This window comes from Myotis daubentonii, chromosome 18 (genome assembly GCF_963259705.1).
Source record: "Myotis daubentonii chromosome 18, mMyoDau2.1, whole genome shotgun sequence".
NCBI classification, from domain to species: domain Eukaryota; kingdom Metazoa; phylum Chordata; class Mammalia; order Chiroptera; family Vespertilionidae; genus Myotis; species Myotis daubentonii.
Window position 1 is genome coordinate 5449448 of NC_081857.1, and position 20240 is coordinate 5469687.

The 20240-nt window shown below is 47.6% G+C and overlaps 1 protein-coding gene across 2 annotated transcripts in view; it reads right to left on the bottom strand.

Moving 5' to 3' along the window:
* GJA5 (gap junction protein alpha 5) overlaps positions 1-20000 on the bottom strand; it is a 47332-nt gene extending 27332 nt beyond the window's left edge. The window contains exon 1 of one of the 2 annotated variants that reach the window (XM_059673248.1): positions 19892-20000. The gene's annotated coding sequence lies outside the window, so the exon portion shown is untranslated. The remainder of the gene's footprint in view (positions 1-19891) is intronic. The other variant, XM_059673249.1, reaches the window with a different exon arrangement.
* Positions 20001-20240: the final 240 nt, after the last annotated feature.

Here is a 20240-nt window from a genome sequence, read left to right on the forward strand (position 1 = left end):
ACCGATGATGGTGGCATCAGCACCAGCGTCCATTTCTTCCACGCCTGGGGTGACCATCGCCTCCTCTCTCGACCCCACCGGGGCCTTTGGGCCCCAACCAGCCCAGCCCCGATCAACCCTGATCTCCAGCCAGGCCTAGAGACCCTACCCAGGCACGAATTTCATGCACCAGTCCTCTAGTTAGTGAATAAAGGGGAAAGGACTGCAAGTCTCCAAACTGAAAATGGTTTCATCCTGAAAGCTCTGATATGAATTGGCGATGTGGAATTTGGAGCATATTTTCCCATGGAAATAATGTTGTAAAGGATGGTTAGCTTCCCAGGCTAGCCCCTTAAAGTTTATTTAAGGCATAATGCTGCTTAAACAACAGAGCCGAGAATACTGAGGACTCTAGCAACCTAGTAAGATGGTCTCTGGTTGGGAAATAATGATGCCAAATTCTGACTGGGAACTCCAGGAATACAGCTTGCCCTCCAGCATTTCAGATCCTGGAGTTTCTACCCCCCTACCCCCAACTCCCCCAAACAAACACACACACACACACACACACACACACACACACACACACACACACACACACACTGAGAACGTCTCATCTGCCTTCCTTTCTTCATAGGAAAGAAAATGAACATTTATTGATCACCTCACTTTCCTAATGCAAGGACTGGCCAGCTCAGCATTATCCCTTTCAGAAACCAAACTCTGAGCCCAGCCACAAACAGAAAGCTTTACTTTCCAAACCCTTGTCGCGTTTTCCTAACTATAAACAGTAATAGTGTGATATGTAAAATGTTAGTAATACAGGGAAATTATAAGCAGGAGTTAAAAATCACCTATAACTACAGTTAAAATATTGCTACTTTTTTATCCACCACATTCTTATTCCTATATATTTTTTAATAAATTTTAAATTTATATTGCATTATGAACATTGTTTTATGCTTTTCTTCCCCACTTAGCAATATTTCAGAGACATGTTCTATGTCAATAGAGAAACATCTTCTCCGTTTTAGTGACTGTCAGGTGGGCTGTGAGAGGAAATCAATGAGGTACCCCCCCTGGCTGATTTCAGCAATTCTTACTCGCCACCCATTGCCGAGTCCTCGGGGTACATAGTTTCCTACTCTGTGGATTTACCAACGTTCATTTTAATGACCGGTTATTGGACATTTCATTTCTCTACTAATATAACTATCACCGCGTTGAAGGTGAGCAGTGCCTTTTTAATCTCTAAGACAGGGTAATTTGGGGCCAATCTTCTCCCTGCCTCACATTAGTTCCTCCATGGGATTCTGAGCCTTCGTTTCAAAGCCTTGCAAACAGCTCATGGGAAAAAGCAGAATTTCTGAACAAAACAATTCAAAACAAAACAAAAACTGCCAGCCTCTCTCATTCTACTAACCCCTTCCCACCACACACAGACACACGAAAGGAAGTGTGCGGGGTGAGTGGGGAAACACTGGGGGAGATAAGAGTGACCTCGACAGCGCCTGGAAAGCCTTTCAAAAACCGTGGGAGACAATTTCTATAGGTAAATAGGGGTAGAAGTTTAAATCCTGAACAGCTAAGCCAAACTCTGGAAAAGCTCTTGCCACCCCCACCAGCCTGCTGCCCAGAACAACTACCACCGATGCCTCCTGCCTCCAGTCCTGCCCAGGTTGTGAGCTCCCACATGTCCTTGGGACTGAGGTACCAGCTCTGCCTGTGACGGCGAGGACATGCATTAAAGACACGTGTTGATGGGACAGTGAGGTCAGGGAGAATGCGCTGCTCAGAGATTCAGGATACCTGAGCTCAGGCCTAACGGACACACACAGAGTCAAGACATAGATGTCACTAATGCTCTTTGGTCCTCAGTTTCCGTCATGGTAAAAGGAAGGAGTTGGGCTAAACTACACTGGCTGTTCCTTCCAGCTCTAAAATTTGATGTCTCTGTGACCCAAGGTACTTGGTTCTGTCCATACGCAGCCACGCTTGGAAGGAGCTGACGTGTGTTTTGGGTGCCCAACTATTGTGCTCTTATAGCTGCTCCCCTCCTTTCTGCATCAGCACTTTGGAGAATACAAAATATGTTCTTAGGCATTTTTAATTGCGGATGGTGGCACTGCATGGAAAACTCAAGGGTATGCCCGAGAAGGAGAATAGAAATGAGCCAATGCTTGGAGGTGTGTTTCAGTGAGGATGCTTTCTGCTGTCAGTAACAGGAAACCTAGCTGCAGCCAACCACATTGACCACTAAACTGTGGGAATGTATAGGGTGTGTTAAAGCAGATGGATGGCCCACTTGTAACTGATCCATTTATTTATTCACTGTTCCATCGTCCACCCATCCATTTTAAAAAAACCCACAGAGCTTGGTCTGTGCTGGGAACTAGATATTCAAGTGACTCAATCATTAAAAGAAATAAAATCTAGAGGTGTCATACGTGGCAGGTGCTCCCAGACCCCTTTGAGAGCCAATTGAGTGGTGTTGCCAGCTGCAAGTCCCACAGGCATGGACAACTAGTTGGGAGAAAAATTATATCTTGGTTTAGAGGGCAAAGTCTACTAGGACATGGTGATTTCCAACAGGTGTATCTGGACCATAGGGGTGGGGCAATGATGCCAGAAGGAGAGGCAAGGATTTTAAAGGGAATTGAGTTGGAGTTCTGACCTCAGAGGAACACAGAATGGAAAACAGGAACCATGTATGTCAGGAAGGGTGCAGAGAGAGACTTCCATTCACTTCCAGGTCTGCAAATGGCCTAATCATGATGGTTGAAGTACAGATAGACCTGAATAGTAGAGAATCATGACAGATGACTTCAAACAGATGATCATGATGACTAACACTTAGAGTTCCAGACTGTGGCCTACATCCTCAATACGCAATAGCTTATTTAATCTTCATAATACTTTTTGTGGCATAGGTATTAGTGTCCCCATTTCACATGGGAGGAAAGCAAGAACAGAGACCTTGTCAAGGTCACACACTGGTTAGTGGTAGAGCTGCGGTTTGCATCCAGGCAGTTTGGGTTCACTGTCTCTGCACCACAAAACAAACTGTATGACAATGTGAGGAGTGCTACAGTAGAGCAAGAGCAGAATGAGAAAGGAGCGAGCAATGAACGTGCCAGGGAAGCTCCACAGAGGAGATGCCATGTGGTAGGTCTTGAAGAGTGAATAGTCCTCCAGACAGAGAAACGGGGAGTATATCCCAGACAGCATACGACAGCATGAGCAAAGGCATGAAGTGGGACAGAGCAGAGGATAATTCTACACAGCCGGACCAAAAGGTATGAGAGAGCTTGGCTTGCAAAGAAGCCAGAGTTTGGAGCCAGATTGCTAAGAGCTTTACAACCCACATTAATTTGTTCTGCGGGAGCTGAGGAAAGGGATGAGTCAGGACTGTCCTCCAGTTTTCGGGGATCTACGGGGTGGTTTCTCGGTGCCTTATCCTGGATCACACTCAATAGACAATCTCTTCTGCGTTGGCACCTGCTCCTAGCTTTTAGCAGCCCCAGCAATTACAGGGAGAGGTCAGGGTTGGGTAACTTCTGTCCGACTGCCAGTCCAGGGCTGGGAAGTAAAGGATCCACCATTACCTAAAAGCAGAGCTGGAAGGGCCCCAGCAGCATTCCACCCTAGAACCTGGGCTCTTTATTCACTCTGGGAGTGCTGAACCCAAGAGAGTCCCACCAGAGACCAGCAAAGAACTTGTTTTCCTTAAAATCTCTGGAAAGATCTCTAAGACTAAGCCTCTCAGCGAGAAGGCTCCCTTGGCCGTCACAACTGGGAGGATGGATAGACGATGGAACGTGACTCTCCCCATGACACCACTTCCATCCAATCCACCAGCCTGTTCTCGTTCTCTCCGGGGCACCCTCGCAGCCTCGGCAAATACAATGAGTCTTCCCAGTTACAAGCTGTGTCCTGCATCCAAAAGTTCCCCTACTTCTAAAGTAGAAAGGCTGTAAGTCCAAGGGCTCTCAGGCCACCTGCTTCTTTTTTAAATTTTATTTTTCAATTACAGCTGACATACAATATTATATTAGTTCCTGGTGTACAACATAATGATTAGACACTTACATACCTTACCAAATGATCACCAGGTAAGTCTAGTACACATGCACAATATTAGTGACTATATTCCCTATGTGCTTACATCCCCGTGACTATTTTGTAACTACCTTCTTAATTTGTACTTCTTAATCCCTTCACTTTTTTTTAAAGGGGAGAATGATGATTTTTATTTTATTGCTATTTTTATATATTTTATTGATTTTTTACAGCGAGGAAGGGAGAGGGATAGAGAGTTAGAAACATCGATGAGAGAAAAACATTGATCAGCTGCCTCCTGCACACTCCCTACTGGGGATGTGCCCACAACCAAGGTACAATGCCCTTGACCGGAATCAAACCTGGGACCCTTGAGTCCGCAGGCTGACGTTCTATCCACTGAGCCAAACCAGTTAGGGCGAATCCCTTCACTTTTAAAATTCAGCTCCTCCCCCCGCCCAACCTCCCTCCTACCTTACCCACCTACTTCTTGATGTCTTTGCTGACCATTGAGAAAGAGGCTACTGAAGGTCCCATGGTCTCAAGGGCAAAGTGATGCAATCACAGGAATCACCCACCAGCAGCCACAAAGCCTCAGAACCAGCGTATCACAGAGAACGGTAAACTCAACTGGAACACAAGCTCTGTCACTTGGTGGCTGTGTGACTCAGGCAAGTCCCTTAACCTCTCTAAGCTAAACTGTCCTCGTTGTAACACGGGTACGTATGCCTCTGACAATCCATCACTATATCATAATGAGCTAATGTGTCACAAATGCGAAGTGCCATGCAACCGATGTTTCTATCCATCAGATTCCTGCCCTCCGTGCCACAGGGAAAGCTCTTCCCATCAGCGGTCATTATTCAGGCATGTCAATAGCCAGAAACAGCTTAGCACAGGGCCGTGCCTGTGACCCCAGGGCAGAGCAGGCAAAGTGTAGGAAGTGCCTGGTCAGCTTTGTCACAAGCCTGGGTGGAATGAGCCAGAGAGGTCGAAGGCCATTCACATGCTGTTGTGCTCATGCACCTTCTGGGCCATCTTCCTTCTGACCCATGCTCACCCTCAGGCCCAGGCAGTGCTCAAAGGCTCTGGACTCCAGAAGCCATTGGCACAGACCTGGCTTGGACGGAAGTGGGTCATTTCCCCCAAACATTCTATTTTCTTTTAAATTTTTATTTTGTTCTTTATTTTCATTGTTGACACTATTACAGATGTCCCTATTCCCAACTTTGCCCTCCTCCACCCAGTCTGACCCTCCCTTTTCTCTACCCATCACTACTCTGTGGTCTGTGTCCATGGGTTATGTATATATGTTTGGGGGATAATTATTTTTTTTATTATTGAGGTATAATTGTCATATAAAAAAGCTGTACATATTTAATGTCTATATCTTGATGAGTTTGAAAGTAAGTATACATCTATGAAATCACCATAAACAATGCCATAGATTTAACCATCACCTCTAAAAGTTTTCTTTCTCTCTCTCTCTCTCTCTCTCTCTCTCTTCTCTCTCTCTCTCTCTCTCTCTCTCTCTCTCTCTCTCTGATATGAACATTTACTATAAATTATACCCTCTTAAATTCAGTTCACAATACAGTATTGTAAATACTGTATGTACTATGCCTTACTGTAGATCTCTAGGACTTATTCATAATTAAAATTATGTATGGAAGTGGACAAACGTTAACACAAAGCCTTGCTTGTGTCTTAATTTTGATGAGGTAATGAGGCCGGCGAGGTGAAGACTGAGGGTTGGATCGTCCCAGTTTGTTCAGTGTAGACCACAGAGAGGAGCTTAGGCTGATGGGAAGGAGGGGGAGGAAGAAAGCTAACATGAACTTCTTCTTATCCGGCATCTAAGTGCTTCACAGCATCGTGACACTGAGTCTTGACAACAATACCATAACCTGGCTGCTACTGTTACCCTCTATTTTGCAGATGAAGAAACCAGAGCACAGAGGCTACACAACTTGTCCAAGCCACACAGCAACTAAACGACTGAGCCACGCTCCCAACCCAAACATGCTGGCTCCAGAGTCCTATAAAGGCTTTCTGCCTGATAGAAGGAGGTACTTCCAAAGTTTACCAATGTTTTAAAAATGAGAGAGAGAATTGTTCTATAGAAGTATTTAAGCCAAGGCTAAGGGCCATGTTCAAGGGATGCTCAGTAAAGTTCCTTGGCAGGAAGTATCAGAAATCGATGCTTATTATGTTAGGTCAGAGGAGGATGGGAAGGCGGAGAGAAAGTAGAAGGAGAAGAAAGAGGAGGAGGAAGATGAAGAGGAGGAAAATCAGTTGAAAGTTTGGGTGTGGGTCCAGAATAAAAGAAATTTCTGAAGATCCAGATTCAAGAAGGACCAGAACAAGGGCTGTCCTGAGATCCCAGGAGCAGGAAGTAACTAACCATTTCTTAGGACACAATTATCCAAATAAATCAGCTCGAATGGAATTTTGTCTTTTTTCCCATGCTGCTCAAGATTTGAATGTCAGGAAAAGAACATTCCCTCATCCTAGCCTTGAGAAAGATTGATGATAAAAATTGCTAATATGTATGGTATGTTTATTTTCTACCGGGCATTGTTCTAAGCACTATATTTACACATTTTATTCTTCTTATAATAGCCCTATGAGGTAGGTACTACTATAATTAAGAAACTGAGGCACAAGGAGCTGGAGTTACCAGTCCAAGTTTGCACAGATGGTCTAGTTGCGGAGCTGGGATTCAAGCTGAGACAATGTGGTTCCACCATCACTACACTCCCTCTAATAGTAACAGGAAAGGGAGGGCCTCCCAAGCAGAATTTTGGTGTTGATGAAGAAGGGGAATGAAAGCTAAGAGACAAAACCCACAGATGCTTCCTCATGGCTTGGTCCTGCTAGAGGGAAAAGAATCTTCCTGCCCGCCCTAACCGGTTTGACTCAGTGGATAGAGCATCAGCCTGCGGACTGAAAGGTCTCAGGTTTGATTCCGGTCAAGGGCATGTACCTTGGTTGTGGGCACATCCCCAATAGGAGGTGTGCAGGAGGCAGCTGATCGATGTTTCTCTCATTGATGTTTCTAGCTCTCTATCCCTCTTCCTTCCTCTCTGTAAAATCAATAAAATATATTGGGGGGGGAAAAAAAAGAATCTTCCTGCCCAACAATTCCACATTCAAATTTCCATCCTTATCTTCTGGTCATTACAAGGAGAAGATGAAAGAAAGCAAGAAGCAAAAAGACAATTAAAAAACAGATACATAACAATTATATTGTTGTATATCTATAACCAAAGGACTGAATGAAACGCAGATATAAGATAATTAGTAATTTTTTAACAGGAAACAGCCAAATGACAAAATTCTGAGAGACTAAGAGCCATGCCTATAAAGGATGACTTGAAAGATAATGAACAACTTTGAGAAACTGAAATTAATTGGAGAAAAACAGAGAGGCCGATTTCTCACAAAGATTTGATGTAAAGCTCTAAGTATTATAAGAGTCTGGACCCCATCGTGGCTAAAGATGAGAATTTGGAGCCTTTCGGGATTAAATTCATGTCACCTGGACAAGTTACACGATCTCTTCGAGTTCCAGGGTCCTTATCTGTAAAATGTTAATAATGCCTATGTCAGAGGAATGTTGAAAGGATAAAAAGATATGTGAGAACACATAAAGCCCAGTGCCTGGCACAGAGCAGGTACTTTCTAAATATTAGCTACCTGACCACGAAATGTTAGCTCCTAAAGCCCAGCATGGTCTTGGGACAGGCAGGCAGGAGCATCCGTGGTTGGATGCCTAGAACCAATCCCTCTGGGGAATCAAAAGCAGAGACCCTAGAAGAGCAGAGTTCTGGGTCCTGAAAGGCAGCACTGTCAACAGATGAAAGTGGGGAGCTGGGGGGGGGGGCAGCAGAGATAGGGCAAAGAGAGGACAAATGCCCCGGAGTCCGAGAGTGGCTAGTGGAATGCCAGAAAAGAAGCCCCAAGACAACATTCTACCTACAATACAATTGTAAGAACTCCCCTTTGTAGGCCCCTTAGGAAACCCCTTTGAAGTCTCCAAGGAAGCAGGGAACAGAGCCCTGGTCTGGCCATCAAGTGTCCTGGGTTGTATCTTCTGAAGATGCCAACTAGGCTCTCTGGCCTTCGGTAAGTCATTTATACTTTCAGGTGTCAACCTTCTCGTCTGAAAAAGTGGGGGCGATAAGATCCACCTCAAACCACTGGGGTGAAGATGAAATGAGGTGATACCTATAAAGCCCTGGAAACATAGTAGATACTGAATAAATGATAACTTTCCTGCCTTCTACCCATTGTTATAAAACAACAATACGTCAAACGGAGAGTCCTCTGAGCCAGAAGAACAAGGTGAGTGAATGCTCCTGAATTCCATTCCCAGAACATCCCGCGTGTGAAACCACATCCTTAGCCAGTCTCACCGTCTGGAATGACCTCTCCTCCCACCCCAGCCTTTCTTGTCTAGGAAACATCTTTTATACTTCAAGGCCAAGCTCAATCACTACCTGGAGGAATTGTTTCTAGAAATTCCTCAGCATATGACTCATTCTCCAACTTTGCATTTATTTCCCTCTGCCTTGTGTTTTGTTTAGTTCTTGGGAGCAGTGAGAATGTCTGATTCACCTTGGCTACGTCACACACCTTTCTTTTTCCCATTTTACCTGGGGGTCTAGGGACCACCCTGGCTCCTGAATTCATTTCTTCTTCTGGAGCAACACCTAGTTCCTCCATTGGGCCTCACTCAATACTCCCCAAGAAAGGAGGAGGGGATTTGAGGAAATTTGGGAACAAGAACTGAACATGCAAAGTGGCTAGGGTCCCTAATACTTTTAGGGGCCACAAAAATGTGTAAAAAAAAATTTAAATAGGAAAAGAAACATTTAAGTTAGGTAAAAGAAGATGTTTTAAAATACCATACTAATATATTTATCTTTATGCCAATGCATACTAATTTTTACTGTTTTTTATGCAGAAGGGGCCCCTGAAGGCAAAAGTTTCAATGACCCACCAGTCATATGGGTATGAGTAGCTCCGCCCTTGCCCTCCCACCCACCCTCTTGTTCCTGGGGAGCTACCTGTGGGCAGGCAGGGAGCTAGCATTTAACCTGCTCCTCCTTGCTCGCCATTTGACAGTGGCACAGCTGTATCTGAAATTGCTGGTGTGACCCTGAAGAAAAGCCCACTTTTGCTGACCACGGTAAGCTAAGCGCTCGAACTAGGTTTCATCAGTAACAACGGTCATATACTGACCTCCTTCTGCGTGGCTCCTGCACCTAGCTCTCCCATTTTTTCCTAACTTGGACAGAGAGTGGGGATGTCATTTATTGTAAGGCCCCTAAAATTATTGTGTTGATCCTTTAAATGACCTTGTCAGGTAAGTATAACCTTTATTTGACAGATAAAGACACTGAAGAATAGGGAGTTTAAAGAATTTACTCAAGGTCAAGCAGCTAACAAATGGGTTTAGATCCCAGACTTTTGGACTCCCCGTTAAAGCTTCTTTCTCCCACTGCATTATGTCGGAGGGGCTAAGTACTTGAGTGTTGAAATGAATCAAACGGTCAGAGGGGATTCGCCAGGCAGCACAGAGTTTGATTGCAATTTCCCCAAAATTGTTGACTTGGCAATTATAAGCTTCCTATGAAACCTCTGACGTTCCCCATCCCTCCGTACGCACTCTATAAAGCTCCAATCCATGCTCCTGCCTTGAAGACGCTCCAGCAGTTGGAATATGTTTGACATTATCTTTTGCTGTCTTTGCAGAAACAGATTAGGGAGCAAATCCTTTATTTACCAGAGTTCTTAGAATGAAAATGTAACGTTTGATTCTCATGTCGACAGAGAGAAATATGAACAATCATGTACTTTTTTGTCATTAAATTTCTTTTCCAGAAGGCCAACTCAAAGATTAGCCCTTTCTGCTATCTCCAGCCTGCACACTTCCAGACTGAGGCTTGGTAAGGAAAGGGGCCGCGGGGTGAAACTGGTGAAGGACTGTGCTTGTTCTACTCTGGAAGGCCTCTGTTTTCTCTCAAAGGCCCCGTGGATCACTGGTCACACTTAGAAGCCCCGAGTAGTGGTCAAAAGAAATGTTTTGGAGAGAAGAGAACCTCCCATTCTCCTTGCCAGAGGGAATTCCAAAATTATTGGACAAGATGAAGTAAAGGAATTGAAGGAGAAAAGTTTCCTAACCCCCACATTGAATTGACATGCATTTCTTCCTCACCTTGCTCCTACCCACCAACCCCAACTAATTTGAGCCTTGAATCACCCCCGGACAAGCAGCTCCCTAACAGCAAAGATTCAGACAGAGTGTGCTTTTAAACTCGGCTTATGTTCACGAAATATTCCAGTGTGTGTCTCGCGAATACATGTGAACCATCAGCCAGCGCGTCAGCTCTCTTTGCTGGGAGTCCTTTCATTCTCCTCTCTCACCATGTTTCACCACAATCAACTCTTTTGTCCTTCCTTCCTGTTAGAGTGTGAGCTCCATGAAGACAGGGCCACGCCTGCCTTGCTCACAGCTTGAGCACAGTGTGCGGCTGTATAGAGCAGAGGTCAAGAGCATGGGTTCAGGGGAAAGCTAGACCTGGGTTTGAATTCTATGAGCTACTTACGCATTATGTGACTTAGAGAAAGTGACTCTCTATTACTCAGTTTTCTCATCTGTAAAATGGGAGTGGCAAAAACTACTGTGAAGATTAAATAGCTCACACGCGTAAAGCATTTGGCTTGACCCCTGGCACTTTATAAGTGCTTAATAAATATGTGCTACTATTGCTGTTTTAAGCGCTGAATGGGTATTTTTTAGTGGAATTTTTTTTTTTTTAAATAAGAGTGAGTTCAAGCAAGAGGAATGTGTAGGGCTGCCCCCATTAAGGGGAATTGTCCAGCCCAGTGGGATACTGCTGAGTAGCTTCTGGGGGATCCTCACATGAGGCCACAGTGGGGAGTGAGCAGGTCATTAGCAGGCCTGCAGGCACCAGCTCTTATGATGGTAACCTCACCTCCGCCTGCCCCCTCTCAGAGCCGTGGCTGCTGAGACCCTTTGTTCTCAAGAACAGACTGATCCAGAGCAAAGCAGACAAGCTCCCCTGTGGAGGAAGTGGGCCCAGGTCCTTACCTGCCCCTGACGCCGTCTGTGGGGCTATCAGCTCAGCGCCTTGCTCGAGCTTCCTCCACTATTGTTTAGCACTCATCACTTTCCCGATAGCCTGACTGTGGGAACGGCTGCCAGGATGCCTGGGCCACGCAGGGGTAGGACTGCAGTTGGGAAGGGGCACTTTCATATGAGAATTGAGGGGTGTGTGTGTGTGTGTGTGCGTGCGTGTGTGTGTGTGTGTGTGTTGGGGGGACAGGCTGAGATGGGGAACCAGTGTAAGGGTTCCCCCGTATTAACATTTTGAAACACCCAATACAAATGTAATGATGAATAGTTTTGTAAAGTGAAAGAAAATGAATAGTCTACACAAAGAAATGTGTTACCCGAGTGTTGAAGTACTTAATTGTCCTCAAAGTCTAGACTGCCCAGCTCTGAACATTTCCTGGCCTTTCCTACTTGTAGTCAGTCCCCCAAGATGGCCATGAAACCCCTGAACTCAATCATGGAACTAAATATCATCAACACCGCATTTAAAGACACATGTTAGAGGTTTATTACCTTGGGAAACTCGGAATTCTTGTAAAGTTTAGTTATTACATCAGAACTTTTGCTAATTTTTCCCTTTAAAAATTTTATCTTTATACCAGACTCTGAATGAATGACTTTTAGATACTTTTCTTTCACCACAAAAAGGGCTCATTCTTCTGACTGTATATATAACTAGAGGCCAAGTGTACAAATTTGTGCATGGGTGGGATCTGGCTGGCCTGCTCCAATCAGGGGACAATTTGCATATTAGCCTTTTATTATATAGGATACTCAATGTAAAAAAACAATTCACAATACATAAACCATAGGACAATAATTAAAAATCATCTGAAATGCTACCATCTTGAAATAATCACCATTAAGAGTGCCGGGAGCCGGCCCACCCTTGCTGCTTGACACAGTTGCTGCAGGGAAGAAACATCTGCACAGCTTATGTTTCAAGGGACCTGGCATATATGGCATATGTTTGCTCTCCCTCTAGTGCTATGTGTTTTAACCAGGACCACCTCCCCGAGAAAAGTTGTTTCCCCAGGTTAGGGATTAACAGGACTAAGGAAGAGAATAAATCAGTAAAACCCCCTAGTGTTACAGAAATACCATGTACTACTTATGAAGAACTTGGGCTAAGACTGTTGGCAATAAATTTGGGATTGTTGGGCCCACATCCCCAGGGGTCTGCCCACCAGGGAAAGCACCAAAGCCTATACCCCTGGAGACCCACCTACCCAGGGCAGTCCCAGGAAAGGCAAGCAGTGAGGCTGGGAGGACATAACCTTTACTGGGTAGGATAATCTCCTTTAGTCACTTCCTTGTAGCTTATCAGTAGAGCAGTGACCTTGGAATAGCCCTTATAATGGAACACAGAGATTAACCTAGACAAGATTAAAATCAACAGAACTAGATAGACAGGGTTATGGAAATGAAACTAGGAACTGTAGAAGGTTTCCCCGAAACATACCATGATGTAATTATAGCGGCATGCTTATGGGATCATATTGTATAAAAATAGATGTAACAGGACAATAAAAGAGAGAATCTAACTAAAGAGAGAGCCTGGTTATGATGATCACCTGAACGCTGCTCCATGTCATTCCTTCTTCGCCGACTCCGTCCACACCTTTGGGAACCCCTGGCCCTTCCCAGGGCTGGCCCCCAACAGATGGCACCCAAACAGGGACCCCTAACATTCCCCTAGGTAAGCCCCACACTCTGGACGGATAGGACTCCACCATAGGAAGAGGGTGGATAGTCTTTGCCGACTCCGTCCACACCTTTGGGAACCCCTGGACCTGCTGGGGCTGGACCCCAACATAACAGTCAGTGATTATGTCTATAGAAACTATACATAGACACATGTGACTTCATAAAAGTTGTGGATTTTTAAAATTATGAACATTTTTTTTCTTAAGTGCAATGCTCTAGGTAATCATGACAGAAAGGTCCAGAAACTAGATGACTATGTGATATGGATCTTAGATTTATCTACCTATATATAACTAGACATATGCATCATAAAATATCTATACATAGATAGAGATATATATGGCTAGCTATATACAACTGCATAAATAGAGATCAGCTTATATAACTTGTGTATTTTTCTTTGACATCCTGGCATGAATTCCTACATTATCAACCCATTAATCATCATGTATGTATAATAAATAATGTGACACATTTGTGTGTTTTTTAATGTTTAATACATAATTTGTGATTTGTTATTTTGAAGCTTAATCTGGCATATACCATGAGGCAATGGTTATGTGGCATATACCAGAGCTAAGATAAGGAGGAGATCTTATGATCAGGTTTTAAATCTAGGAGAGTGTTTGAAATTCAAAATTTTACAACTAATCACACCTCAAAGTAAATCAAACCACAGTCAAAAATGTCAACTCTGAAAGGAACCCCTTAGACCACCTGCTCCAAATCACTCCCTTTGGAGATGATGAAACGGGAACAAAGAGGGAAGCAGACGTGTCTGGTGTGGCTGGACTTGTACTAAAATCTGTGTTCCTGAGCCATCATCCCACCTCTTCCCATCAGATTTTGTTCCTGTCACAGGTAGCACATAGCAAAACTGTTTTCCCTTTTTCCCAAACCTCGCCAGAAAGGGATGTGGCAACTTTCTCATTCAGACATGTTCAGAGATGGAAACAGGGGCCCTGGGGCCCTGAGAATTCAGACCCCATCAGTCTAGGAAGATAAGAGCAGAGGGAATAATGGTTCTAACAATAGCAAGGATATGCAGCCTTTCCTGCATTTCAAGCACCACTCCAATCCTTACCAGGGCCCAATGAAGTAGTCACAGTTATCATCCCCTCTTGACAGATGAGGAAACCGAGGCACCAGGAGGTGAGTAACTTCCCAGAGCTTTGTAACTAATCCAGCTCCAGAGTCCAGCCTCTTGTGCCCCGGAGCCTCTCACAGAGGCGGGAGCTCAGACAATGAGTGATGTTGCTGAAATCGCAGAAGCAGCATGAACTGAGCCTTGTCTTTCTCACACCATAGGCTCAGCGAGTGGCCACTCAGAAGCCAGGTGATTGTGGGGGCAGATCCTGACCCCTCTCCCTACTGACCCTGCCTTGTTCTGAGTCCTGGCCAGAGCTTCCATAACTGTTTATTGGCGCTTTCTTATTTCTTTTCTAAATTTTATTGGTGAAAGTATTACAGATGTTGCCCTTTTCCTCTTCATTGATCCCCTCCACCCCTCCCACCCCCACTCATGCCTTTACTACACTATTGTCTGTGTCCATGGGCTATGCATATCTATCCTATCTAATAAAAGAGAAAAATGGTAATTGGCGTACGACAATACCCTTTTCATTGGCTAATCAGGGCTATATGCAAATTAACTGCCAACTATGATTGGCAGTTAACTGCCAACTAAGATTGGCAGTTAACTGCCAACAAGATGGCGGTTAATTTGCATATGTAGGCACAATGCAGGGAGGCGAAAGGGAAAGCAGGAAGAAGCCCCCTGCCACTGACAGTGATCGGAAACCCAGGGGGGAGCTAAGAGCTGGGGGGCAGGGCAAAGGCGGCCCTGGGGCCGCCTTTGCCCTGCCCCCCAGCCATGATCAGAGAATCAGGTGCCTTTTCCGCCCTGGCCAGTGATAGCAGGAAGTAGGGGTGGAGCCAGCGATGGGAGCTGGGCACGGTCGAAGCTGGCAGTCCCAGGAGCTAGGGGTCCCTTGCCTGGGCCTAAAGCGGAGCCCACGATCGTGGGGCCGCTGCAGCTGTGGGTCCCCGCTGCCCGGGCCGGACGCCTAGGCCAGAGGCCTCAGGCCTGGTCAAGGGGCCGATCCGGTGATTGGTGATCGGAAGGTGATGAGGGTCAACTCCTCTGGCCCAGGCATCAGGCCTGGGTGGGGGGCGGAGCCGGGGATTGGGGGGATATGATGGTCCCCTTGCCCAGGCCTGAAGCCTGGGTCAGAGGCATCAGGCTTAGGCGGGGGGTGGACCAAGCGATCAGAGGGAGATGGGGGTCCCCTGCCCAGGCATGATTCCTGGGCCAGAGGCCTCAGGCCTGAGCGGGGGCCAGAGCCAGTGATCAGGGGGAGATAGGGGCCCCTGCCCAGGCCTGACACCTCTGCCGGAGGCCTCAGGCCTGGTCAAGGGGCCGATCCGGTGATTGGTGATCGGAGGGTGATGAGGGTCAACTCCTCTGGCCGAGGTATCAGGCCTGGGTAGGGGCCAGAGCCAGTGATCAGGGGGAGATGGGGGTCCCCTGTCCAAGCCTGACACCTCTGGCGCAGGCGTCAGGCCTGGGCAAGGGGCTGATCAGGCGATCGGAGGGTGATGGGGGTCAACGCCTGAGGGCTCCCAGTATGTGAGAGGGGGCAGGCTGGGCTGAGAGACACTCCCCCACACACACCCAGTGCACGAATTTCGTGCACCAGGCCCCTAGTATATATATAAAAGCCTAAGTGACCAAACAACCAAACGACCAGTCGACCGGTCGCTATGATGTGCACTGACCACCAGGGGGCAGACACTCAACACAGAAGCTGCCCCCTGGTGGTCAGTGCGCTCCCATAGCAGGAGTGCCACTCAGCTGACCGACGAGTGTTGGATGCAGGGTTCACGGCTGGCCACCGCAGCCCAAAGACCCCAGCGGAGCAGCAGTGAGCCTACCGAGCGGCGGCAGTGGCAGGCGCAGCGGGGCCTGGATGAGCAGGAGCGGCAGGCAGGAGCGGCAGGCAGCACTGGACTGCCGGTTTCAGCCCGATCCCAGCAGGCTACGCTGAGGGACCCCACCAATGCACGAATCCTTGCACCAGGCCTCTAGTATGCATATAAGTTCGTTGGTTAATCTCTTCCTGTACCCCCTCCCACCTTCCCTCTGAGATCCTTCATTCTATTCCATGCTTCCATGTCTCTGGATCTATTTTATCAGTTTATTTTGTTCACTAGAGGCCTGGTGCACAAATTCATGCATGGGTGGGGTCCCTTGGGGTGGCCTGCAGAGATTGAGCCCCAGCTCATGCCCCCAGCATCACAGCCCCAGCTTGTGCCCCCAACCTTGCAGCCCTGCAGCCCTGCCTGGCACCCCACCTTGGCCTGGCACTGCCCACTTACCTGCTCCACCATCCCACCACGGCCCTGCTCTCACCAGGGCCCATCGGGGCCGGCAGCACCTCCACTGCTGCCCACTGCCAGTGCCGCATTGCCAACGCTCGTCATGATCCACACCGCCCCCTGATGGTCAGCGCACATCATAGCAAGTGGTCAAACTCCTGGTCTCCTGGTCGAACTCCCAGTCGAACGACTGCCCGAGGGGACAATTGGCACATTGGGCTTTTATTATATAGAATTAGATTCCACATATAAGTGAGATCATGTGATAGTTGTCTTTCTCTGATTGGGGCTCTTTCTTATTTCTTTGTTCTTTGTTTTTTGTTTTTTAATCCTCACCCTAGATGTGAGGATATTTTGCCCATTTATTTTTTAAAGATAGTGGAAGGGATGGAAGGAGAGGAGAGAGAGAGAGAGAGAGAGAGAGAGAGAGGCACGATGTGAGAGAGACACATCGATTGGTTGCCTCCCACATGTGCCCTGATGGGGGCAGAGATAACCTGTAACCCAGGTACATGCCCTTGACCAGGAATTGAACCAGAGACCCTCTCGTGTGCAGGCCGATGTTCCATCTACTGAGCCAAACAGCTAGGGCTCTTTATTTTTTTCTAATGTTTTATTATGGAAGAACTTAGACATATGGAAAAGCAGTCCGAATAATATAATAAATCCCCACGTACCCAGCTCCTACTAACAAATGCTGGCTCCCGGGTTTTTAAAAAAACATTTATTTTATTTTTTCACCCTTGTACAATAAATATGTTCTTATATGTTGTATAATGTGCTTAATACATTAACAACAACATACATATTATTTATAGATAATTAAAACATAAATTATCTATAAAATGCTTTTTACTAAATACTAAAAAACATATACACTCAAGTGGCTATCAGTGATTTATGGACATAACTGACATGTCAAACAGAAATAAAGTCAGATGTCTGGGTTCAGGGCCTGGCCCGCTGTTCACTCGCTGAGGGGCCTTGCCCAAGTCGCCTCACTTCTCTGAGCTTCATTTTTCTCACCCACAAAACGGGGCCCGTAACTCCACCCACCTCTCGGGTTGTGTTCATCAGATGAGATCAGAAATGTAACAAACTTTACAAATGATAACGAACCGCATGAAGGTGAGGAGGAAATCGGACCAACTGAACACTGAGGTCCACGGTCAGGCGGGGTCACACCAAGGGTAAGAGGAGGCGGGAAGCAGAGAATCGCTTGCTAACAGAAGTAATCTGGGCCGGCTTTCCGAACTGGCCCCTCTGCCCCTCCACGGGCACTTGAGGTGGCTACAGTCACAGCTGGGCCCGGGACCGCTTCGGGTCAGTGGGGGTGTGATGGGCCCCTGAGGTCATGGAGTGACTGAGGGACGCTGCTTCATTGTACCCTCTTAGTCCTCCTTCCTTTTGTAAGTGTCCATTTGCATGTCTTACATGGCTGACATCCCCCAAAACCTTAGGTGAGAAATCCCCACCTCCAGCCCCGGACCCCCAGCTGGGCCACCCCGAGGCCCCCTTGCCGGCCAAAGGGGAGTCAGAGACAGCCCTCTGTGTGTGGGTCCTGTCCTGCTGCTTAAATCACTGGTCACCTTTGCCGGCTCTCCTCCACACTCTTCCTTATGAGACTAGCGATTCCCTCCGCACCATGCCCAAGGACACAGGAAGGCAGGCTGTCCATCTACAGTAGGAGGGGCCAAGGTGGCCCCGGGCCTGTTCCCAGGCTGGTGAGCAAACACGCGCACACCATCCTCCCTTGGCGACCACACTGCCGCCCAGCCCTGCCCACTGCCGCCCAGCCCGTCCCGTCTCCCCAGGAGGATCAGCCCTCCTTTGATCTCCACCCCGGAACACCACCGCCCCCACCCCGGGGCCCACCACTTACTTGAGGTTGCCGACCCCTAGTCTAAGGGGCTCCCTGCCTGGCGTGGAGGCGACAGTGAGACAAATGCCGTCCCTCGGAATAAGCACAAGCCGGGGAACAAATAAACACAGACAGGCCAGCTGCCGCAGCACATGGGGGCCAAGAGTGATTGAACTTGTACACATTTATAAGCCACTTGGAGAATATTTTTAAATTGGGATATTTCTGTCCCAGAGTCACCCCGGGGACTGTGCTCATGGGCATGCCTGATGCCTGAGAATGGCAACTTTCCACGAGGACTTCTGCGCTGGGGTTACAAGGCCACATACTCTGTATGTTTCCCCAGTGAGCAAGGCCTACAAAGGCGAAAAGGCTGCGGCAAGGCCCAGGGGGCTGTCCCGCCATATGGGCTCAGGGCTCGGGGGCACATGCTTGCCTTATTGGGGTATGGGATTTCTCTCTCTCTGCCCAAAGGGGCGTGAACATCTACCCTCAAGTGTGAAGACTGCGGCTGGACCGTTTGATCCAGGGCCCTGCAAGCGCCGGCATGATTCTTATCTGCACCTGCATATTCGGTGCATATTTCCATCTCGGTTACTGAGAGATTGTCAGGCTCAGGGCTGACATGACAGGTGGAGAAAACAGCCTGTTGGGATGTAAGGGATTTAGAAGCTGCTTGTGGCATGTGCCACGGGTTGGAAATGTAGACTTCAAAAGGACCATTTTCTCTATTATCGCAGAAGATGCTGATCAGTTACACTTGGTGCCCCACAGCACAACTATCGACCCTCAGGGAGGGTTTGCCAAGGTTGGTAAGACCCACGAAGCCTTCGAGGAGCCCATGGTGCCATGAAATGAATGGACAGATGAATATTTCTTTTGAATGCAGAGGGAAAAAAAATACTTGAAAGGAACTCCTATGAAATGCTTTGAGCACCAGGATAGAGTGACCACATGTGTGTGGAGCGGATTTGGGCATCAGGGAAGGCTCCGCAGAGGGAGGCAGGGAGCCGGGCAGAGGGGCAGCTGGTTCCGGGCACCGCCGTGGGGCAGGAGCAGTTGGACCCAGGCCCGCCCAGCAGCAGAAGCATCTTGTGCAAATGTAAGCGAGCGATTCCACCTTGAGGAGCTGGTGTGACTGGGCCCTGACTCGGTACAGGGCTGGGACAGGAGGCCAGAGAAGCGGCAGAGGCCACGCTGAGAAGGAGTTGGTTTGCAAGGATGGGGTTAAGGGGCATGGACTTCACTGCTCTCATCTCCAGCAGCTGCTCCCTCAGCTAACCCAACGCTGGATGTTTGCCCTGCAAATGCAGCTTCTCCGTAGGGTCCCTTGGCTCCCTCGGCCTCCAATTAGATCGCTACAGTAAGCCTCTCCCACCAGAAATTCTGGAATTCCCACTGCTGACATGCCTGTCCGGGGAGGGCTCTCCAGTGTGTGATGGAGCCACACTAGAAATTTCAGCAGAGGAGGGATTTGACTTTCACCCATAAAAACTGTCCCCAAAAACCACTGGGAGGGCCTCTTGGAAATCTGGAACGTCAGGGCTGCCAGGTACCTCAGTGTGAATTAGAAGAAGGTTCCCCTCCTTTAAGATGCTTTATTCCAAGTGTCAGGAAAGTAAGATAACATATTGCTTTTGTTGGAATGGATACTGTACTGCCACCTGCCATAATGCACCAACCTAGAATGCCTAAGTGTAAGCTGACCCCTTCAGAGCTGTCACCCTGAGCAGTGTTCAACTTGCACAACCACACAATCCTACCTCAGAGAAGGGCCCGGCCATCTGCGGTGTTAAAGATGAGGCTGCTGGAGGCAGGCAAAGAGCCGCGAGGCCCTGGTCACTGGTCAGGAGAGAGGATCAGGCTGCCCTTTGCTCTCTCTGACGTCACCAGCCACTGAGAGCTGGATTGAGCCCGGGGCCTGGCAACAATCCTTCCTCCTTCCAGGCTTTTACCCCTAGTCCACCACCTCCACTCCCCCAGGCTGTCCAATTCCTCTAGGACACATCCTTATCTCATTTTCTTTCTTTCTTTCTTTCTTTTTTTTCTTTTCTCAAACAGCATGTCAGGGAGGCATACTTGACCACCGTGATTAAAACTGTAAACCCCAGC